Here is a 24,719-nt window from a genome sequence, read left to right as displayed (position 1 = left end):
TGATAAGGGAGGAGGCACAGGGGAAGTTGTTTGATGGACAGAAGGTGCAGACTGAGGAAAGAGGGATGTTAGAGAAAATGGTGACAGGGACACAGAGACGGGGGCAGGCAACGCCCAGCAACGCGGATCACCGCGAGGGGGAAGTGGAGAGTGATGAGAAAAGTGCAGAAGTTAAGTGAATGGAAGTGTAAGTTTGTTTAAGACAGTGATTTTTAAGTGTGTGAAAAAAGGGTGAAAAAGAATGGTAAGCAGGAAATCTGCGTATTTTGAAAGGATGGGGGCCGTGAGCTGCTGTTTAAGAAGGTGGTGATTTGTACTGTTGTCTGTAAAAATTAAATTAAACTAAATAAAAAGGAAAGGGGGTGTGATAAGTTTAGTCCTCTCTCCCATTGTCTCCATTTGGGAGACTTGTAGTCTGTTGTGTGTGTGAATAGCAGGGGTCGTCTAAGGCTAATCTATTAAAATCAAATTGTTCCTGGTATGCGGAAGGACATAGAGGTCTAGGTGTTAACTACAGGCCACTATCATATTATTTTTAAAATCAGATCCGTGTTTTTTATAGTTGAATAAGTAATAAAACCAAATTTTAATTGAAATAGACTTTTCATTTTTGATTTTTATATTTCCCCTGCATCTCTGATAACTTATTCGTAGGTGTGAAAATGATTTAACCTTTGTCTTTATCTGAGTCCCATTCTAGAAGTCTGGAAAGGACTTCCATCCAAGTGGCCAGGGTGACTAACAGCTGTCACGTTTCTTAAATTTGAGGTAACACGTAATGAAGATGTCTATGGTAGACATATGCGTAAATATAGTACTACTACTTGCTATAGTGTAGTGATCAAATTCAAATAAAACCACAAAGTGAATAAATTAAAAATAGTTTGAAAACCAAAAGATTTTGTGGGAATTTTTTAGTTATTTTTTCTTGGAAATTGAATGACAACAAGCAGTGTTCTCTTGCTATGATCTCATCTCCCTCTGTCTGTTCCGAGTGTATAAATGTTTCAGGCAGGTTCAATCTTTGACTGAAAGGTGTTTCACTTGGGTGACTCAACCAAAAAGTGCTGGAAATGGAATGAACAGCATTCTCCTGCTATGCTTGATGTTCAGAGTGGACGGCGAACTGAACAATGGTCACTTTCGGGGGGGAAGTGACCACACGGACTGCAAAAAGGATGGTACACTGTAAATCCGCTCGTCCTGTGACTGTTCAATGACTCTTATGCATTGTTTGAGCAGAATGTCCAGCAACTTTTTGAGCAGACAGGATAATCATCGATTCTGCTATGATGAACTTTTCCTGAGAACTCCAGTACACAAAGCCCAGTGCCCGCTTTGAACTTTGCCCTGCATAAACTGCTATCGACAAGGACAGGAAGGAATATGAACTACAGTTGTGGACTCAAAGTTCTGGAATCATCTGAGTTTGGTGCCTGAGGTCGTATGTTGTATTCTGTTTGTAGACATTTGCACTCTGTACTATGTCAGAAAGGAGATGTGATCTATAGCAACGCAGTTTTGGAAATTGAGAACAGCTTATGTGAATTAGGGTAGTACAAAATTCATTCTAATCTTTAAATACTATATTTTCCGTTGTTCGATGCTTGTTGAATTTGGCCTTCTATTTTTTCCCCATTTCTCTTTGATAACTTTGGCTTCTCAGAGTGGACTCAGATATGGAACACTTACGGCGAATTTGCTGGTTAAATTTTTAATTTTTGATTTAGGTTGCAGCACTGATTTTTGATTGGGTCATGATCTGCAAAGTTCCCTGCTGTGTTTTTACAAAGCCCCCACTACTCTGTAGAAGAGGTGAGGTTAGTTAGCATTTTAAGAATACTTTTTGGTTGGTGTAAAGTAGGGATTTTGTTTTGTTTTTCTGATTATAACTCATTTCTTTTATTAGTTGAGATGGCAGATATTTGGAAGATTCGTGACCTGCAATAGATTAATGGGGTTATTTTAAATCTTTGTCTCATCTCTTCCTGACCCTAAAAGTCCTCCGCTGCAGTATCTTAATTTACATCTGCTTAAATTGGTTGTTTTTCTAATCTACAGGATTCAAATTTACATTACAAACTCTTGCCTCAAAGGCTTTTGTTTTTATGGCTCCTGGCTAGCTCAGCTGGAGATCTTTTTATAGTTCTGGTGTTGGCCAAATTGTCACAATTTGGTTGTTTTTTAATCTACAGGACACAAGGTGTCTGTTTTTCCTCTTTGAAGCAGCAATTTGGAAGCGGCTGCAGTTTTCACATTCAGGTCTGAAATGATCAAAATTGATCTTTATCAGATGTGAGAATGACTGGTCTGTCTGTGTATCAAAAGGAAGTCTGATGTGAGAATGAAGTTTGGTGTGAGGAATTTACAGGCAAAGAATGGAGCGGAGAATTGGAGGATTTGACTTGGAGGAAACGTAAGTTCTACAAAGATGACAAAAGACGACCCTTATAGCAGAAATACGGTAAGTATGTTCCATCTCAGAAACGATTGAGAAGTATTATTTCTAGAGCCCATGGAATATGCCATTTAGGTGTGGAAGGAACATTGACACACCTCGGTGACATTTTTTCATGAGACAAGTTGTTAAAAATGAACTGCGGTGTTTATTTAAGGTATAAGTATAAATCTCTTCTCAGACTGTTCATGGCCCGGCCGGACATGAATAGTTCTGAGTTAAGATGATGTTGTTTTTAAATGATTTACACTGCTATAATAAGAAACCAGCGTTAAAAATACAGAAATTTGATGTACGACAAAGAGCAACATTATGCTCAGGCATTGGAGCTGTGGATTGAGACCACAGGTAAACACCCAGGCAGCTACCCTGTAGCTGAGATGATGTTCAGGACGGCGATGCTGAACGGCCTCCCAAATGAGGTGCAAGCGATTATGAGAATTGAAACTAAAGGACAAAAGTGGTACCATTACTCACAATTGCGCCCGGCCCCAGACTTTGTGCCTGCCAATGGTGAGCTTAAAGATTGACTGCCCGGACGGGCAGGTCAAGAGAGGGAATGGGACAATGGCGAGAATTGGATCAAAATCGGACTCGGAAGTGTCTGAACAAAAACGACGACGATGCAAATGTTTAACTTTATTGACTATTTTGTTTGCAGGCTTGTGCTTTGTGTGGACTATGTTAGCGTTTGAACATATGGTGCGGGATGATAGAAGTGATGGAACGAAAGGAGAACGAGTGATGGTGTATCATTCCTGTAATGGAACGGTATGGTATGAAGCAGAGCAAGATGGTGGTAAGACGCTGACACAGACACAACAACTACTGTTAAATCTGAAGTGTAAACAACCGACACAGGTATTTCTATGGTCACTAATAATTGGCTCCTGATGGCTGAACAGGCCGCTAAGAATACTAACGAGGATTGTTTGGTATGTTTAGGTGCAAGACCAGTTTTGAAAATCATGGCAGCAACTGTTGTATCCAAAACCTGTCTCTTTGGTTTCCTGTATAACAAAACTCTCCAAAGAAAGTGCAGCCAATTGGATTCGGCCTTTCCACTGACAAATATGGAAAAGCAAAAGCCCATTTTTGACATCCATGTTGCACAACAAAATTTTACCTGCCTAAAGTTACATGGGAGTGGCCCTGTGATTGGAAACATCCAGGAGTCATGGTGTAATGAAAATGTGTCTTTGCCAGCAGGAATACCTCTCGCTCGTGCTGATGTTTGGCTGTGGTGTGGAGAGAGAGTGTTGTACGATAGGCTTCCCCCCAATGCCTCAGGTAAGTGCGCCCTAGTAACGCTGATCATGCCAATTAGTGTGACAGCATTAGACATGGCTAGGATAAATTGGGAAGGAGTTAGACAGTGGGGAAGAATCCCCTTCCTTGGGAGGAAGAAAAGGGACATGCAAGAATGGTTGAATGCAGGAGACCCCACATACATAGATGCAATTGGAGTTCCGAGAGGGGTCCCTGATGAATACAAATTGGTGGATCAAGTGGCAGCAGGATGGGAGAGTATTTTTCTGTTTATTACAGTAAACAAAAATGTGGACCGGATTAATTATGTCCACTACAATGTCCAACGATTGGCGAACTTTACCACTTCGGCACTCCAGGCAGTGCACGAGCAATTAGCAGCCACGTCTCTTATGGCATTCCAAAATAGAATGAGTTTAGATATGGTGTTAGCTGAAAGAGGAGGAGTGTGTGGTATTTTTGGGGAGCAGTGTTGTACTCTGATCCCCAACAATACATCTCCTGATGGTCGCCTTACTAAGGCATTGGAGGGTCTGCGCACGCTAAGTAATAAAATGAAAGAGCATTCAGGCTATTATGGTGTTATGCGGCTGTTGTTGTATTCCATGTATCAGATCATTGACTGTTCAGACAATTGAACGCACGTTGGGGCCAATACCGCCGGGTGGTCAGTATATGATGATCCCTCAGAAGGACCCCCAGGAAGCAGAGACAGCTGTGGCCCTCCGGGAGTCCGGGATGTGAGTATGTGAAGTTAGCCTCAGGGATCTGAGGCCATGAGAAAGAATGAAATTTTATACTGATTTTCTACTAGAATGAAATTTTTTACAAATTTTTAGTTGTTTATTGATTTATAGCTCATGTTTAACAATAAAAAACAAGGTATTCGAGTGATGACCTCAGTCGTCTGAGGTCATGAGAGGGATTAAAGGAATATAAGAGTTTGTGTTGAGTGGGGGTGAAATACAGGATGTGTGTGATGGACGTGGGCGTGTTAGGAATGGAATGTTGCCAACAAAGGATGCTAATTGCAGGGGGAGATGCAGAACCGTGATAAGATCAAAGTATGTTATAAACCACATTTGTTTGAGACCGTGGCGGAAAAGTACAAAACAGGAGAAGCCACCCAGTGACGCTGCGGATGAAGATCGGCCAATGAAAAGCAAGCTAAAGTTAAACTGCAGAAAACACATAGCCAATAGAATAATGCCAGGATGCCTTTGTTTCTGTGTCATTTAAATATTGTGTAGTATAACTATTCACTGGGGCAACTCGGATGAGACTAATACGTTGGCTGCTCGAGACAGAGACGTACAGAATTGTATTGATAGGGACCCGGGACCCCAGCTGTTTGTATTAGATTTGAATGTTAGGAATAAATCCACTCGTGTGTGAAAATGCCGGCTTCCTGATACCTTTCTATTGCAGAACGAGCATGCTATTGTTGGATGAGTGATAGTTTGGTGAGGTCACAAATTGGAGTCAGATTATTAACTTAAATTTATATTAATATAGAAATAAATTCCAACATAACAAAAAAACAGGTGCTCTTTTCAAAGTAAAGAATGAAGACTATGTATGTTATGAGTGACTAAATGAAAATGATTTTGCACACAGATTGGTTTGCTGATCATAATGGTGGGGGCCACATCCACCACATGTGAGCCAAGAGGTCCCAGCCTCATCAAATCACATCAATTGACTCCGACTGAGGGGGTTGACTAAGCTGCTGATCTGCGTCCACACCAATTGGAGCCATCTAACGGATCCCACCACACCCGGTTCCAGTGTCTACCTGACAAGCTGCCCAAGGACACGGAGGAGGTCGCTGAAAGAAGATTCATTGGAGTGCCTTTTCCCTGGGCACGGATTGACACAGTTGGAAAAGCTGATCAAGTGTCAATCTGCTGTTTGAAAGGGGGAAATCACTCAAATCCCCTTTTCATCAATTCACAAGGATGGAGTCACACTGGGAATGAAGTCCCGTGACCTTTCCTGCGATCTCTGGCAGTGAGCCAGGGTTCGGAAAAAGGCTGACAAACGCCTCTTTTTAAAAAAAATTGACCAACTGTCGAACGCACTTTTCATTCAACAAGACCTTCATCAGGAGATGGCTTCGAGGGACGGACACATCTGCTATTGCGTCGTGACACTTAACCACATCACATAGTGTTATGCCTCACATTTATTATGCCCCTTCCACCGAATTTTTTAATGAATCAAACTGAATTTTGACTGCTAAGCCCCTCTATCTATTTCTCTCTCTCTCTCTCTCTCTCTCACCTGCTATTCTTATTTCTAAACTCCACACATAAACATTGCTTCATTTTTGCGACGATCAAGATTCGCGCTGGACTTTCTCTCTAGACTATTGTGGGATTAAATGCCCGGTTTTTGAACTTATAGAAGTTCAATGGTAGGACTGAAGACATTTAATATTTTCAATTTGATGTTTTACTGTTTATTAATTTACTTATAGGCATATCAATGTGATATAATCATGAGTGTTTAATAGAATACAGTGGAATAATGATTTTGTGAACTTTATTTTATCCTCTCACCCTCAAAGCTATTGAAGATAGGAATGTGCATGATGTTATTTAGAGCCTTTTGGCATTGGAGTCTAAAAGTCTGGGGTTAGATCCTAATTGCATTTGTTCCCCCAGTCAAGAAGGGGAACTGTATGTAAATGTCTGTTTACTAATAAGATTACACCTTTGGCCAACCTGGAATCAACATGTCTGTATGTAAACGTCTGCTTACTAACAACATTACACATTTGTTCACTAGGAGATGACATGTCTGCCCTTTGTTCAATCAAGAGCCGGGAGGAGGAACCTTTTATCTTTTTTGTATAAATGAGTCGATGTTCTGTAAATTGTCACACACTTGGGGTCATCACGTTGCATTCAGATGTGGCGTCCTAACGGTGTCTTTGGAAGCTTTTAAATAAATCCTTGCAAGGAACCTTGTTCATCAGATCTCGGATACAATCATTTTGAACACGCAAAGATTACACTTAAAATAGTAATCATACAATTCCTTCACCATACTTAAGTAACAACTACGGATGATATATTTGTCAAAATGCCAAATATCAGCACAGAGAATCGGTTATGCCGATAATCGGTCTACCCTTAGTGACTACCATGGCTCTGAATGAACTTAAAGTACGTACGTAAAGTTACGAGCTGAACACGATTTCCACCAGCCAATTTTTTTTCCCAGTGCCAATTTTCCCTTTCCCAGATTTTTTTTCTTTCTTAAGCTCTTAAACATAAAGTAACAACAGTATGTCTATGGCAGCATGTTATGTTGTATTAAATATAAATACATTGATTCTGAAACATGTAGTAAAGTTAATTTACTTAATCCCACATCTATACGGTCTGTGAAAGGCCTGCTCTTTTTTTCTGATGGCGTGAACGTTTCAAAACATCTCCAACTCAGCATACTTTTGTACACTCTCAATTAAGAGAGTATGGTGACATATCTTCAGTTTATAATTCTACACATTTAAAGACATGTTTAATGAAGTACTTACCCAGGTTTTCTTCTTGTAGTCTAACAAGAGACAACCTGGCACCCTTGAACAAAAAAATAACTGCGTTCAAAACGGTTCATTGGCCCCAGAATGAGCTCCTTACGCAGATGACATGACCACCCCGAAATATTTTCTCATAGGATCTGCACGATTTACGTAGGTGACCTTTGGGTTTCAAAACGGCGAATTTCGCCAAAAAGTCAGAGATTTTCATGCCTATGAGAGTCTGAGCAGAAGGCAGCACAAGACGTTCGAAGATGCAGCACACAATCAACTCTGTGAATCTGGAGGTGTTTTGCCATATTTGAATTGTAACCTTTGCACGATATTATTTTATGAGACAGAGAGGCAGAAGAATGGTCTTTTTTTCCCACTTTTAGCTAGTCCGTTAGCTTGATGCTTGCACACACGTCCTGTATTCAAGGTGTGTAGTGTGGTGCTCGCCCATATTTGTCTCTAGTGGTCATTCCTCGCTCGGGTTCACCGGCTTCTGGCGAGGAGCGGGTGGCAGAAATAGCCCCAAAAACGTGCAATACAGCCGACCAACTTTCGCCGAGCAGCGCGTCAGCTCGACGGGGAATGAGCGGTGGGCCGGTCCGGAAAAAAAGCGATGCTCGCGCCGCAGGTCCAGCGGCGGGAGTGGCTGGGCGCCGCACAACCGTTACCGTTAGTCCCGGTTCCATGCGATTCCAGGTTGTCGATGCCCAACTCTTTCGTTAGCGCCTTTACACACACACACACACGGTTGTTTTGATCACGTGGGCTCTGCAAGCTACATCCAGATGCTGCTGGTTAGAAGAGCAGGCGCTGTGTCTAGAATGGACTGCTTTTATATGAGTGCTAATATCAGAGATTTTGGATGTAGTATGATAATAATGTACGATAATTTTTTGGGCTGTCATCGGGCCGATTTCCGATATCAATATCGGATCGGGACACCCCTACTCCAGGCCACCTTCCACCCAACCTGATTTGGATGATTCTCAGGGGTGGGATTTTGGTACATCTGGGATCCGTCCCTTGAGAGGAGCGTTTTGTCATGATCCGTGTTTTTGTTTAGATGTGTATTTGGATTTGTTTCATGTTATATCTTGTGCTCTTGTGGTTCATGTGTTGCTATGTTTGTTAAGTCTATTGTTTGCCCCTCGTGTCTTCCTATCAGTTCCTTAAGCCACGTGTCTCATGTCCAGGTGTTTCTCAATGTCTCGTTAGTTTGGTTGTATTTAGTTCCCTCATTCCGTTCAGTCTTTGTTAGATGAATCGTTTGCTATATGTCTGTTCCAGTCAGTTGCCACGTCACCAAGTTCATTTCCGTTTTTTTTTCCCAGGAGAGCTCAGTATTGTTCATTCGATTTGACATCATCATTGCTCTCCTTTTTAAAAAAAACAAAAAAATTAAAAAAAAATTAATAAAAATGTTTTTTTTTTTTTTTTAATATATATACATATATATATATATATATATATATATTTTTTTTTTTTGTATGTGGGTGAGCATGTGCGTGCGTGCGTGCGTGCGTGTGTGTATTCATCAGTTCACCTAAAGCCCATCCTTCCATTTTCTTAGCCGCTTTTCCTCACAAGGGTCGCGGGGGGTGCTGGAGCCTATCCCAGCTGGCTTCGGGCAGTAGGCGGGGTACACCCTGAACTGGTTGCCAGCCAATCGCAGGGCACACAGAGACGAACAACCACACTCACAATCACACCTAGGGACAATTTTGGAGTGTTCAATTAACCTGCCATGCATGTCTTTGGAATGTGGGAGGAAACCGGAGTACCCGGTGAAAACCCACGCAAGCACGGGGAGAACATGCAAACTCCACCCAGGAAGGCCGAAGCCCGGACTCGATCTCACGTCCTCTGCACTGGGAGGCGGACGTGCTAACCAGTCAACCACCGTGCTAACCAGTCAACCACCGTGCTGCCCACCTAAAGCCCATTAAAAAAAAAAATCCCATACTAATAATATAATATAATAATAAATTGCCAAATGCAGAAACATCAATGCAAGTTATCACGATGTAGTGGCTCTCGCTAACAGGCAGAATTAAATAACCAGAATTAGGTTAAAATATTCTATATACGTAGACCATATTTCTATGAATTTTGATATTTGTTTTTTATTTGAGGCCGATATTTTTTCCATTAAAAAGTGATTTATGAGGAGGTTAGACCATTGGTCGATATTCAGAGTTTGTTTATTTTTCCAGTTAACAAGAATTGGTTTTTTTTGCGATAGTAAGGGCTACAAGTGTAGATTGAAATTGTTTATGTGGTAAGTCAGTTGTTGTTAGGTCACCTAGCAAACACAAGTTTGGAGATAAAGGTATCCTACAGTCCAAGATAGCGGAAAGTTTTTCTAAGACTTTAGTCCAGAAATACATAACCGGAGTGCATAACCATAAAGCATGAAAATAAGTGTCTGTAGTGTTTTGTAAACACTGGAGACAAATGTCGGAGTCGGAGAGTCCCATTTTCTTCATCATATATTGAGTAATGTATGTTCTATGGATAATTTTATATTGGATAAGTTGTAAATTTGTGTGTTTTGTCATTTTAAATGCATTTTCACAAAATTGAATCCAAAAGTCAGATTCCGGAGCTATAGACAAGTCTGTCTCCCATTTTAAGATGGGTAAAGACATTTTATCCGTATATGAAAGTAACTTATATATTTTTTTAGTTTTTTTGTTGTTGTCGGAGAAAGCTTGGTAATATCTTTAGCTAAAACCGGCGGTTGGAGCGTACCTTGAAGTGTTGGAATTTGTTTCTTTATCATATTTTTAACTTGCAGATAATGTAAAAAATTTCCGTTTGTTATTTTGTATTTTTGGAGCAAGGATGCATATGATATAAACATATCTGAGAAGAGATGGTGGAGATGTGTAATTCCTTTCTGCTCCCACACACCTAAATAAATCGATTGGTTGTTAATTCGAAAGTCGGGGTTATGCCATAGGGGAGAAAGCCCACAGGACTCCACTTGGGCTTTTGTAATTTCTAATGCCTTCCACCAAGCAGTCAGGGTGGCGGAAATCATTGGGTTTTTAAAACAATTATGTCGCTTAATTGATGTTGTAATAAAGAGTAAATCTAGAAGTCTGAGGTTATTACAATCCTTCTGTTCTAGTTCCAGCCAACAGTTAGTATCTCTGTTGGGTTGTGCCCATAGAACGATATATTGTAGCTGGTTGGCTATATAGTAGTACATACAATTTGGTGCCTCTAGACCACCTTTGGATTTACTTTTCTGAAGAGTAGATAGACTAATCTTTGCTTTTTTTTTGTTCCAGTAAAATTTTGTAACGGCTGAGTCCAACAACTGGAACCAGTAAGCCGTAGGTTTAAATGGAATCATTGAGAAAAAATTGTTTATTTTAGGTAAAACTTTCATTTTAATGGTGGCTATTCGTCCTATTAAAGAAATAGGAAGATTATTCCAGCGTTCCAAGTCACTATGAATGTTATCCAGAAGTGGAGAAAAGTTTAAATGAATTAAATCAGTTAATTTAGGTGAGGTTTTTATGCCTAAGTATTTTAAATTACCTATAGGAAATGAGTAGTGTGGGTCCTGGCTTGCAGGGTTCCATGAATTTTCTGTAATAGGTAGAAGTGTTGATTTTGTCCAGTTAATAGAATAATCTGATAACTGTGAGAATTTAGTTATTAAGTTAAATACTTCCCCTAACGAAATCGCCGGGTTTTCTAAATAAAGTAAAATATCATCGGCATATAGATTAATTTTATGTTCTGTTACCCCAGAGTGAATTCCTTGAATCCTTCTTTCCTGGCGTATGGCTAATGCAAGTGGCTCAATAAATATTGCAAATAATAAAGGGGATAGTGGGCATCCCTGTCTTGTGCCTCTCTGTAATATAAAGCTCTGAGATATAATCCCATTAGTAGTAACTGTAGCTTTGGGAGAATCATATAATACTGACACTCAGTGGATAAATGATTTCCCAAAGCCAAATTTATTTGAGGAAGGACCAGTTAACTTTGTCGAAAGATTTTTCTGCATCCAACGATATAATAACTGCCTTCTTATCATGCCGCTGTGACATGCTAATAAGGTTAAAGAGCCTCCTAATATTATTAGTAGAGTGACTATCTTTAATAAAGCCTGTTTGGTCGCTATGAATAATTGTCGAGATTACTGTTTCTAGTCTAGATGTGAAAGCCTTAGTAATAATTTTAATATCAGTGTTAATTAGTGAAATCGGACGGTAACTTGATGGAAGGGTGGGGTCTTCTTCTGGCTTTAATAAAAGTTTAATTGCTGCTGTATTCATGTGTGGGCGTATGTAACCCTTAGTTTTAATTTCTGTTACTACTCTTAAGAATAGTGGAGCAAGCATTAACCAGAAGTGCTTAAAAAATATAGCCGGATAACCATCCGGGCCAGGTGCTTTGCCATTAGGCATACTATCTAGAGCACTGTTCAACTCGTTTATAGTAAGTGGCGCATCTAACATGTCTTTATATTCAGTAGTTAACTGAGGTATATTTAACTCTTTCACTGCCATTGACGTTTATAGACGTCAAGTAAAAACCTACGGAGCACTGCCAATGACGACATTTTTTAATTTTTTTATTTTTTTTTAAACGGGTGCGGGCAAGGCCTCCGGAGCTGTGGTGAAAGTTTCCAGCCGGTCTGTTGTGCCTAATGACTATTTTTGGCCCCTAGAGGGCAGCGATGACTCTCTTTTGACAAGATCGGGTGGGCGTCAGTAGACCTTGAAAGATCACTCAAAATGCTTAAATCGGCTGGCAGTGGGGACAACCCGTTTCTGAAAACATCTGGCAGTGAAAGAGTTAAGCTACTGAGGAATGCCTCAATATGCTCAGGGTTAGGCTTGTTAGTTTCTAAGTATAGGTTTTGATAATAGTAATAAAAAATGTGATTAATTTCTTCTGGTGTTTGTGTGCATTCACCAGTTGTCCCTTTAATAGCCGTTATAAGAGACTTTTCCCGATTGCATTGAAGTTGGTTTGCAAGAAATTTACCTGATTTATTATTATATTCAAAGTTGTTATATCTCAATTGTTGTATTATAAATTCTGTCTTTTTAGTTAGCATATCGTCTAACTGTATTTTTGTATTTTGTAAGTCAGTCCATATTTGGTTATTTGGGTTTATTGCGTACTCATCCGTCAGTTTTTTTGTAGGTGGGTTTCTTGTAGGAGGCAAATATCTTCTTTTAATTTTAAGAGATGGTCTAAAGTTTTTATTCTTTTTGCTTCTGAGCGAGCGCCACAAATATTCCAGGAAACCAGAACTAATTTATGCATACAAACAATATAGACTCAGTCCTGTTTATATATCTGCATAGGCCATTTGTCAATATTAGTATGTTATAGGATAGAATCAAAGTGGCTAGGTGGTTTATGTAATTTGTGTAAAATATGAGGTGACGAGTAAGTAAATATAACAGTGAAAAAACAGGTAGGAAGGTAAAAGTAAAGGAAGTTAACGGGGGATTAAACATAAAAATACACCAATAACTGGTAACCTAAGCGAGATTTTTTGTTTAAATATACTTTAGATATAGTTATGTATTTAATAATATATTTATAATATCGCCTAAACATAATGAGTATTCATATTTAAGGTTTTATAACTACATATACAGTATATGTATACATCTAATAATCAAACAAAGTTTAGTTCCACCAATGCCATTTAGAACAGCCAGGCAGTGGAGTTGGGGTTCCGGAATAGTTGGCCATCGATGTATAGTTTATCGACGACCATCGCAGTCCGTTTACCCTCCTGCCTATTTTGTTTCATTATAGGAAACAGTACCTTTCGCCGCTCATTAATCTCTCTCGGGAATTGGTCGTTCATTCCAAATGAGGTCCCTTTAAGCTCCCGTCCTTTACTTTTAACAAATTCTTTCTGTTTAAAATGCTCAAACTTGGCGATAATAGGACGGGGTCTGTTGCCCCTAGGGGCTCCAAGCCGATGTACCCGGTGAAAAGAGATGTTATTTACCGACTCCTGAGGAATTTTTAACGACGTCGTCATAATTTTTTTTATCTCAACCTCTGGATTGTCAGAGGTATTCTCGGATATTCCTGAGAATATTAAATTCTCCCGCATGCTACGGGATTGAATATCCAGAACAGTTTCTTTTAGCGTTTTATTTTCCTTTTTAACGGTTTCTAACTCGGCTGAAACAGTCAGGAGTGTAGAGTGCAACTCGGCATTGTCTCGTTGGAGATCACTTACTTGTTGGCTGAAGAATTCCATACTTACCTTTAATTCTTTGACGTCCTCGCTGATTAGGGAGAGGACCTCTAATTTTTTATTTATGGACTCCAGCATACTGACCGAAACCTCCGTAGTGGCTAGGTTCTCCGTGTCAGTCGCTGAATCATTTTTCCTCTTTTTCGAAGGTTTTCTCGACAGTTTCTCGACGGAAGGATTCTCCATCGCGCAGCTGTAAAAATATGCGTCGATGAAGCGTTCGAGGTCCTCCACGTTGGGTGGTATTCCAAATCTGTCGGATGAAAAAGAGAGGGGAAAAAAAGAAAGGCAAGATATATGATGGTTAAATTTGGATTAGTTTAGTATAATAGAGCTAATTCTATTTTAGCAGCAGGGCACCGCCATGTTGGGGTTTCCCGGTCTCGCTGTAGGTCTCGCGATAGTCACAGCATCTCGCGCATGCGTCCAAGCTTCAGTCATGCGTCCAAGCTTCAAGTTCATTTCCTGACAATATATGTACTTACTGAGAACAAGCACAGGGTTTAAGTGTTTGCACATGAAAGCAGCTACCTTAATGACTGTGAGACCCAACAGGACAAACATCTTTTACTATGTCATGTTCCAGCCAACAACCTCAGCTGCTGACACTGGATTAGGGCTTTGTTTAAAAAGCAAAAACTATCAATTGTAAATCCATAAAAGCAGTAGAGAGAGTTTTCTGCCACTAGTTGAACTTGGTGAAGTGATTAAAGATCAAAAGGCCTAAAACCTTCTCATTGGAATGCTCCACAGCAAGACATTTCAGCGTTACAAGGACATGGTGCTACAATCTCTCATTGGGGAGTGAACTGCATAGCTGTATTTGCCAGATAAGCCTTAGGGATGGGCTTAAATGTCTCTCCTGTGTCTCATGTTGTAATGCATGGCTCTCCAGAAGACGTTAAGACTATTGAGCACGTTGGCTCAGCTGGGAGGCAGGGGTTACAATAATCTCATGCAATTTTATGTTATCAAACAGTTAACAAAAGAAAATGTTAGTGTGAAAGAAGTGGTTGCTCAAGGCTCAATCGGTTGCTTTCGACATGCTCTGAATGCCCATTTTGAAGATGCTACAACTAGTGTAGAGAATGGTCATTTGTGTCTGCGCATTATCCCAGTCAATTACAATTACGAACATTCGGGCATTTCTGATATTTCTGCAATACAATGCAATGCAAATGCTTCCTTTACACAGAGAAAACAAACGGCGTATTGTATTGCTTTTGCTTATGACTATAGCATACAAACAGGACAGATTGTTATAGTATTCAAACAACATCACATTTTGAAATCAAAACAATCCTCACAAATTGAATTGGAACGATTCAAAGTCCAACACTTTTCAATGAGCGGACCACCGTTTTGACTTGTGACGTAAGCTCAGAATTGTCAGTGGCGGAATGTGAGAATGTGTGAAAGACAGTTGCTTCAAGATCTACTAGAGGAGTACATGGCAAATCTAGTCCCACAAATCAGTTTTTCACAACCAAGTCGGTGTGTACAGGACTCAGCATTCATCTTATTGCTGCTTGTTGTGGAGCATTTTGCACACAATTAAATTTTTATTTGAAGTACTTGGTACATAAATGTCCGGTATTTAGATTAGAGCATGCCAGAGGAATTTTGGTTGGTGAGGTCTTTGGAGACATTGACTATGATATACAAGTTCATATGAAGAGGATTTGCCTGATCAAGATCTTTACTTTTTTGTGGGTTATTTTTTGGTGATGAATGACGTATAATGATGACTGTGATATTCCAACGTCACACAGTAGCCAAAACTCAGATACATTGTATCACTAAGGTAGGTAATAGTGTCTGTCAACTTTATGCAAAGTAACAAAAAATTGTGTGAATAAAGAAACAAGTTTTCATTAACTGTTTTTCTTTAACTCTCTCAATACATCATAAGCATCATACTTGCCACGTACACATGACCTATAAATACGTCATAAGTGTTTTTTTATGCAATAGTGTCCAGGAGGGTCTGGTGCAGCTTCTGATTGAAGGATTAGGCTTGACTGCAATATTATTTAAAAGAAAGAGCCAGCAGGTGGCAGCAAGTATAAGATCAGCCAGTATCACGCAAAGATCTTGTTGTAGAGGAAGAGAAGCTGGAAGTGTATATTGGGACTGGGAGTGTCATCTGTCACTACTAGCGTGTTGTAGAGCAGCGGGGAACAGCGGAAAATAAGCTATTGGCAAAACTAAACAGTTAACCCTGCAGGATTGCTTTTTGGCTTAAAAAAAGCATCCTCATCGGCTCATCAAAGCATAACGGCGGCGATCGAGTTGCTGCACGTCAAGGAATGACGCTTCGTTCGTCGAGCAAATACAACAAGCGACCGTCGAGCGATGATCCGCTGGGTTAACGGCTCGTTTTGCCGGTCACATCGACCCCTGGACTGCTGTGGCAGAGCTGCAGTTAGACCAGTCAATTGTTTGTTTTACAAGCAGCTAATTTTCTACGTTTTTTGTCTCAGGAATTGGAATTTCGACAAAACTTGGCACTGATAACTAAAGAATGGAAAAAGATAGAAATACACAAATAGAGTCTAATCTTTATTTTGGTATGTTCCATGTTTATATAGCAATAGAACACAATATTCTCTGGGCCTTGCAAGATCAGTCAAAAGGGTAATGAAAGGGGTTGCTCCAATTAAAATGGCTGGTATTCAATGAGTTAACTATTTAGTATATAAATGTGTATCAAAATGAACATTTTTCATTTGCATGCATTAATCTCTAATATTTCTGGAAAATAGTATTTACATAAATTAATCACTCGCACTCCTCCACTCTGGTAGTTTGGACCTCATCCAGCCCCACTAATCGCTGTGCTTGACCTTTGAAAATGCGTCCCTTATGAATTTGGGGAATGGACTCTCTGCCAAGGATGACCTTAAATAAAATACCCTTGCCTCTTTAAAGGGGTACTCTTCACAAAATCAACTTTTTGTTGCTGATAAACTGTACCTGAGTCTAATAATGCTGTCTACACGTACTGGTCATTATTTTCACATTTTAGTGCATGTTTGTTGAAAGCTTGAATTTGGAGCAAAAACCGTCTGTGTGGCATAAATTTCAGGTTAAACACTGAGATAAACACAATTTGGCTGTGTAGTCGCTCTGCCAGCCGCCAGCTCAGTCTTGCACATGCCTCCTTAGCAAGTGGAATTGGAATTGTACTAATAATCTTTAAATCTGTTGAACACATTTTTCTTGGTTGACAATTGGCTTGATTAAAAAAAAATCTACGTTTTTAAGACACCCTTTATCCGTATATTTACATTGCAAACCCTAAAAAATAAATAAATACAGACGCTCCCCTACTTACGAACATTCGAGTTACGAACAACGGTACATACGAACATGTCTGCGCGCATGCGCACATGTCAAAAGATGTTCGGAAAGAGATGCTGTAAGTTAGATTTTGTATTGCGCGCCTTTTTCCGAGTACTGTAGTGCTTCTTTCCGCCGCTAATACCGACGCTTGGCGCTGTGAGAGCTCACCCAGGCTCAGCAACGTGTCGAGGAGGAGGAGGAAGAAACGCCTGTCCCCATGAAGAAGCCATCGCACTCTTCGAGCAGCAAGACCCAAATATTGAATGTTGCACAAAGGTTGCAAATAAATTGAATGATGCCATACAGTGCTACCGCATCATTTATGATGAAAAAAGAAGAAAACTGTGCAATCGTCGTTAGATCGCTTCTTTCGGCCAGTTTCTAGTAAATCCTCCAAGGAAGATACTCATCAACCCTCATCTTCTTCTCCTCGACCCTCAACTTCTTCCTACATTGAAGTTACGGAGGAGGAAGTAACTTTTGAAGCCCATTCCAGCGACGACGAAGAACCTCTCATGATATAAAATCCTCCTCTTCCTCCTCCTCCTCTCCTTAAGCATCGAGTACATCTTCCAAAAGTAAGTTAAACTTCATTTTATTTATCTTATTATGTACATGTACATACTGTGTGTGTCTCTCGCTCTCTCTCTCTAACATACGTAGTACAGTACTGTACGTATTCTCTTTAAACATAAATTATAATACAAAATATAGCACTGAAGCAACTTACGAACAAATTCACCTTACGAACGATCGCTCGGAACGTAACTCGTTCGTAAGTTGGGGAGCGTCTGTAAATGAATACATTTAGATATGTATGAAAATAAATTATGTTTACATATTCCTAATTCATGGTGAAAATAGATATACTGTACTGTATTTTACATTCTGGCAAGTAACTGCAACTGTAGGGTAGCCTGGAAACCAGACTCATCCGCTGTCTGGTCACTGTCGGCATCACGCACAATTCTGAGGCGGGGCAAACCTTACCAAACAGTGAAAAGATCCAATCAGCGAAGCACGGATGTGATGTCATAAAGTTGAGCAGTATATACACGAAAGAACATGTGAAATATATAACATTTATATGTAAGTCTGTGAGTAAACAGTAGTGGTGGGTGGATACGGAGTCAATTCAACATGGCTACTCAAAGAGAGACAGTAGTGAATTACTTATGTCGTTACGTTAAAAACATGATGATTCATATGATGATAGGCGCCGAAGAGTGACATTGCTCAGAAAGAATACGTCACAGCAAATAAACAAATTTGATTGCACGGTTAATTTTGAACCAGGCTGAAATCGCTTTTAACGGCTGAGTGACTAGACCAACTTTCTTTTGTTCAAGAAAGTGTGTGTCGCTTGCCAGGCTACCTGTAGGGCAGAGCTCACAAAAAAAAAAGGAAATCTCCCAATGCAACAGCTAAAATCCCATGTTACATTTGAGTTGATAGCATATGCTGTTAAGTGATTTAATTAAAGTCTGAAAATTCAGCTCCCTGATCCTGACCTGCATCCAATCCTGGCAATCCTTTCCCGTATTTTCATTAATCTTTGAGAGATGTGCTTTAACGGCAATCACCCACCTTCTTGTTTGATCTTTTCAAACACAATTCATTCACTCCCAGCCATTTTCACTGAAGCTGTGTCGGGGTGGGGTGCCATCGGTTGGGGCAGACCGCAGTATTAAGCAGTGCTGCGGTCCCCCATCCATGTCCCTGCCGCGCCCGGAGGTTGTCCCTTGGCGCTGCCGTGGCCTGGGGGGCCCTGGGGGGTTGTGCTTGCTCTGTACTGGCCGTGGTCGACGGCTCCCCTCTTTGATGGGTTTTCATGCATGCTACATCCACCACACCAGCATCTATCGAAATTCAAACACAATCTGCTTCTTCCTCTGTTCATTGAATCGGTGGAAGATGATGTCTGTGGATCTCACTCTGCTTCATCTATCCTTCCTTCCTTTCCTCAGTCTCTCCTTTGGTCTCTTGAGGTCTCCCTAATTTGTAACAAAAAACAAACAAACGTATAAATGTGTTTTGGGAAGTGCAGGACAACGTATTAAAAAACACATTTATATGTTTTGAGGTTTGAATGAGTTAATAGTGACATGGTTATTTACTTTGTGCACTATAGTTATTCATCAGCCATTCTGCTAAAATGCCACTAGCAATTTTGTTTTTCTTTTGTTTGTAGCAGCACCTTTCTTTTGTCACTACGTAAGCAGGGCATGAAGGTTTCCAATGTGTACCAACTGTAATTGATCTTCTCAATCCAGCAACAGCAACAAATGTACAACGCTATTGCGGTTAAAGAAAAAAAGCTTTTACTTTAATTCTGCTTGAGTACTTGCCTTCACAAAAAAGGGTGATAAACGAAACATGGTGCAAAATATACGGTCAGAAAAACTCCTACTTGTTTTCCTTAGTATCTTTACATCAACACCACACTTTATGGCAGCTCCCTTTAACAGCCTACAAGCAGGATGAACTAATGGAACACAAATTCTCAAATATTCTTAAGAAATTTACATTAAACAAAATCACAACAAAAATAAAGTGCCAAATATAGGTCGTAGTAGTTGTAAGTAGTTTTTAACTGGTAAAAAAATAAATATTCAAATGGGAACACAAATAGGTACATATTCACATTTGAACAAATCTATATTTACTTTTTTATTATGTGGCTCTAACACTGCTCATCTAGCATTGAGAAACATGAATGTTTACGCGTCCTTGGGTCCCTTGAAAGGCTCTATACTGCACAAATCAAATACTGAATTACATGTATCGCTTTCTTACTGTAATGAATTAAATAATTATAAATGAAAGACACCAAAATAATCTTATTTTCCTTATGGTTGCACATCGTCTCCTACATATTATAGGTCATGCCAATAATTGACACAATGTGCTCTAATGAAAAATGAGTAGTATTGTTACACCTCAGAGTGGAAATGATCATTAATCATTAAACAAATACTGGTAGACAACAATACGTCTCACAAAATTTAGACTGCTCAGACATTAATACGATTCCCTTACAATCAACCAGGAACCAGGAGAGAAAGAAAATAAAAGAACCAAAGTTAGATATGGATTGAGAAAGACAAGCAGTGTATGCAAGTGGAGGAGGAAGCCTGCAAGAGTTGAACATGTACAGTACAATAGATGTACAGTAAATTAGATAAAGGAGATACAAAGAGAAAGTGATGGGTAGCCGGCAGGATAGAAGTCATCAAACATAATTAGATTTGAACTACCTGGAGAGCGAGCCATGTTAAAGGCAGACAGGCTAGAAACAATGGCGCTAACAAGTCTTGTCATATTTAGGGGATCAAACGTGAAAGTGTCTCTGCTCTGCTCTCATCACTTCGAATATACTGTTCTACATTATTTGCATATCTTTCCTTCAGTCATATTTTTTTTTCCATTTTTAGTCAGTAATTCCTTCATACAAAAGTTTATATTGAATGCAAACAGTCATGTCTGAATATTATTGCCAAACCTACACCGCTAGAAATTAGTATCTAAAAAACATACAAAATAAAACAGTAATCTGGCAGTTGTGCTTGTCATTATAATTGTGTAAAAATAATTATTTCCCTGTCACAATTTTTTTTTTATTGCAAATGAAAAATACAACTGTAAACTCATTTGCTCACAAAAATCTATAAATACATTCGATTTTAAATATCGCCATGCTCCTAAAGACGTATTTATACGTATTTCATGTGTGTTTTTTTTATGCTAGAGCATACAGAAGGTTTTGATGCAGCCTCAGAACTGAAGAGTGTTAGGGTTTGAAGGCGTGGGATGAGAACCCGAGTGCAGACACGGGAGGCAAACAGAGTCACTTGAGAGTCTTTTAATTAGTGGACTGATGTGAGCGGAGAACCAAGGGGGGATTGAGTCCGGGTAGGGAGCAGGCGATCCACAGGCATGTTAGCTTCGGCAGGCTGGTAAAGGTACGGCTTCGACAGGTGCAGGAAATCTAGGCAAAGTGTGCCGATTAGAATAAAGTTCTACTCAAAGGCATGCATAAAGCTGGATGCAACTGACGGTGTGACAGTTAGAGTTGATCTGGCGCTGAAGTGAAGTCCAGGGCTGGCTTTTGTAGGTTGCTGATTGTAATTACGTGCACCTGGCTTTTGCACCAGCTGTGTCTCCTTCACCTCGCCCAGCAGTGTGATTCTCTCATGCACATATACAGGTAACAAAATGGGCAGGGCTCATGGGGAGGAAGCAGGGGCCCTGACAGTACCCCGCTTCCTAGGGTCGGCGCTCGACGACGGACCCAGCTGCGCTCCTCCGGGCAGTAACCAGCCCAGTCCACCAGATACTGGAGGCCACGGTTCCTGCAGCAAACATCCACTAGGCGGCTCACGGTGTAAGCAGGGTACCCATCCACCATCCGCGGCGGGGGAGGCGCAGGCAAGGCAGGGACAACGGGCTGGTAGAGTACACCTTGATCTGCAAAACATTGAATATTGGATGGACACGCAGAGTGGCGGGCAACTTGAGGCGAATGGCGCACGGATTAATTATGTGCTTGATCTCATATGGGCCGATGAAGCGGGGAGACAGCTTCTTGGACTCAACCTTCAATGGGTGTTTCTTAGTGCTCAGCCAATGGTGACTTTAGTGAAAATGGCTGGGAGTGAATGAGTTAACCAGGGGCCATCAAACGTTTCGGGAAAATCCTGTTGAACGTCTGTGTTTGTCTTAAAAGTGTCACGTAGTGCAGTAATACTGATTAGCAACAAATGTGCAAATGATGCAAAGTGACGGATCTACATCGATGAGCAAAATAGCAATGGCAAGATATGCAAAATTGGCACTATGAAATTATAAATCAGCTGTTGAAAAAGTTAATGGCAAGAGGAGAGAAGCTTCTGGAATGTCTGGTGGTTTTAGTGTGCTTTGTTTGATAGCACATACCTAGGTGTGGAAAAGCTGGTGTTCAGGGTGATAATTTTGCTTGCCCTTGTCTTACCAATGATTCGCTTATCATTCCTACCTGTAAGTCCAAACTCTGCATGAGCACAAAACAGATTTAACCACTGCTATATAGAACCGCATTAACAGCTCCTATGATAAGCTTGCATGCTTCTTCAGAAGCTACGGATGTACGTCCTCTTATGGGCCTTTTTGAGGATGGAGTTAATCTTGGACTCACCCTTCAGTTATTAAAATACACCTTTCTCGATGCATGCTGTCAGCTCTTTGTTTTCGGGTATGGTGGTCCTCATTCTCCTCTTGATAGTACTGTATTACAAGAGGAAAACGAGGGCCCCAATACAGTATTATCAAATGGAAAATGAGGGCCACCAGACCCAAAAACAAAGAGCTGACAGCAAGCATCAAGAAAACCTGGGCTCTAGGCATTTCTGGCACATAGTTGTAGAAACAGCGCACTGCACATATCAAAAGGGGCTCACTACTTTGTGTCGTATACTGTATGGCTGAGAAGTCATTGTAATTACTGTTATGGTTTCATGAAGTAAAATGCCAAAAATATTAAAAATACAAGGAGAAACATATCCAAGTAAAATACAGCGTGTATAATTGTGTTATATGTATAATTGTGATGAAATTATGGTCCACCATCCGGCGTCTCAGGAGGGGAAAGCAGTGCACCATTAACACTGTGCATAGTGGAGATGGGGTGCTGCTGACCTCTACTCGGGACGTCGTGAATCGGTGGGGAGAATACTACGAAGACCTCCTCAATTCCACCGGCACGTCTTCCTTTGAGGAAGCAGGGTCTGGGGACTCTGAGGTGGGCTCCCCTATCTCTGGGGTCGAAGTCACTGAGGTGGTTGGAAAGCTCCTCGGTGGCAGGGCCCCAGGGGTGGATGAGATCCGCCCGGAGTTCCTATGGGCTCTGGATGTTGTGGGGCTTTCGTGGTTGATACGCCTCTACAACATCGCAAGGACATCCGGGACAGTGCCTCTGGATTGGCAGACCGGGGTGGTAGTCACCCTTTTTAAGAAGGGGGACCGGAGGGTGTGTTCCAACTATAAAGGGATCACACTCCTCAGCCTCCCTGGTAAGGTCTATTTAGGGGTGCTGGAGAGGAGGGTCCGTCGGGAAGTCGAATCTCGGATTCAGGCGGAGCAGTGTGGTTTTCGTCCCGGCCATGGAACAGTGGACCAGCTCTACACCCTCAGCAGGGTCCTCGAGGGTGCATGGGAGTTCGCCCAACCAGTTCACGTGTGCTTTGTGGACTTGGAGAAGGCGTTTGACCGTGTCCCTCAGGTGTTTCGGGAGTACGGGGTACAGAGCCCCCTGATACCGGCTGTTCGGTCCCTGTACGACCGATGTCAGAGTTTGGTCCGTATTGCCGGCAGTAAGTCAAATTTGTTTCCAGTGAGGGTTGGACTCCGCTAAGGTTGCCCTTTTTCACCGATTCTGTTCATAACTTTTAAGGACAGAATTTCTAGGCGCACCAGAGGCGTGGAGGGGCTCCGGTTTGGTGGCCTCAACATTGCATCTCTGCTTTTTGCAGATGATGTGGTGCTGTTGATTTCTTCAGGCCGTGATCTCGAACTCTCACTGGAGCGGTTCACGGCCGAGTGTGAAGCGGTTGAGATGAAAATCAGCACCTCCAAATTCCGAGACAATGGTCCTCAGTCGGAAAAGGGTGGAGTGCCCTCTCCGGGACGGGGATGAGATCCTGCCCCAAGTGGAGGAGTTCAAGTATCTTGGGGTCTTGTTCACGAGTGAGGGTAGGTTGAAGCGGGAGATCGACAGGCAGGATCGGTGCAGCGTCTGCAGTGATGCGGACTCTATTGGTCCGTTGTGGTAAAGAAGGAGCTGAGCCGAAAGACAAAGCTCTCGATGTACCGGTCGATCTACATTCCTGCCCTCACCTATGGTCACGAGCTGTGGGTCGTGACCGAAAGAACAAGATCCCGGATAAAAGCGGCCGAAATAATTTCCTCCGCAGGGTATCTGGACTCTCCCTTAGAGATAGGGTGAAAAGCTCGGTCATCCGGGAGGGACTCAGTGTCGAGCCGCTACTCCTCCGCATTGAGAGGAACCAGTTGAGGTGGCTCGGGCATCTGGTTCGGATGCCTCCTGGACGCCTCCCTGGAGAGGTGTTCCGGGCATGTCCCACCGGCGAGAGGCTCCGGGGACGACCCAGGACACGCTGGAGAGACTATGTCTCTCGGCTGGCCTGGGAACGCCTGCTAAAGCTGTTGCCCCCGCGACCCGACCCCGGATAAGCGGTAGATGATGGATGGATGGCTGGATGGATGCCTTGATGTCATTCTATCATACAGAGCAATTGCATTAAAAACAACCATGTTAACTTAATAAAATAGATAAATAGATAAAGATGGATTTAAAAAAAAGTATTTACACGTTAGAAGAAAATCTTAAAATGGATACATTTGTGCAATTATTTTACCATTTATTTATTCTACTGTTAATTTGAATTTGAGTCACACCTAGTATTAAAAATGGCAAGTTCCTGGCTGCTGCCTCAGTATACTTCTGAGTTTAAAATAAATACATACAGTGCTCTAGAATAACTTTTTTTTTTAATGAACAGCACATTTGCCCCTAACGTATGAAGCAGAACAATTAGGAACAAACACTGTAAATCAACCTGCAAGTAAATATTCACATTTCCTCTTATTTATTCACTGTACTACTGATAGTAAGCAGGAGGAGGATACAACTCAAACTTCCCTAAACCAAGTCATTGCCGCTTCCTCACAAAGGGATTTGGACTCATTATCAGGATTTATCTCCTCTGGTACACTAGGCTTTTTGGGGAGAAAGCAAGCACTGGTAAGCTCTCTTTTGCTATTTTGTTCATCGTTTACAGCTCGCCAAAAACAAAACA

At 41.2% G+C, this 24,719-nt stretch overlaps 1 long non-coding RNA gene across 1 annotated transcript; it reads left to right on the top strand.

Annotated features, from left to right (window-relative positions):
- The first annotated feature begins 924 nt into the window (after positions 1-924).
- LOC144036359 (uncharacterized) lies at positions 925-6,386 on the top strand. Its single transcript, XR_013288627.1, has 2 exons — positions 925-4,467; positions 5,345-6,386. It is a non-coding gene; the product is annotated as an uncharacterized LOC144036359 (long non-coding RNA).
- Positions 6,387-24,719: the final 18,333 nt, after the last annotated feature.

Source organism: Vanacampus margaritifer, chromosome 16 (genome assembly GCF_051991255.1).
Source record: "Vanacampus margaritifer isolate UIUO_Vmar chromosome 16, RoL_Vmar_1.0, whole genome shotgun sequence".
Lineage (NCBI taxonomy): Eukaryota > Metazoa > Chordata > Actinopteri > Syngnathiformes > Syngnathidae > Vanacampus > Vanacampus margaritifer.
This window is presented reverse-complemented; position numbering and strand designations above follow the sequence as displayed.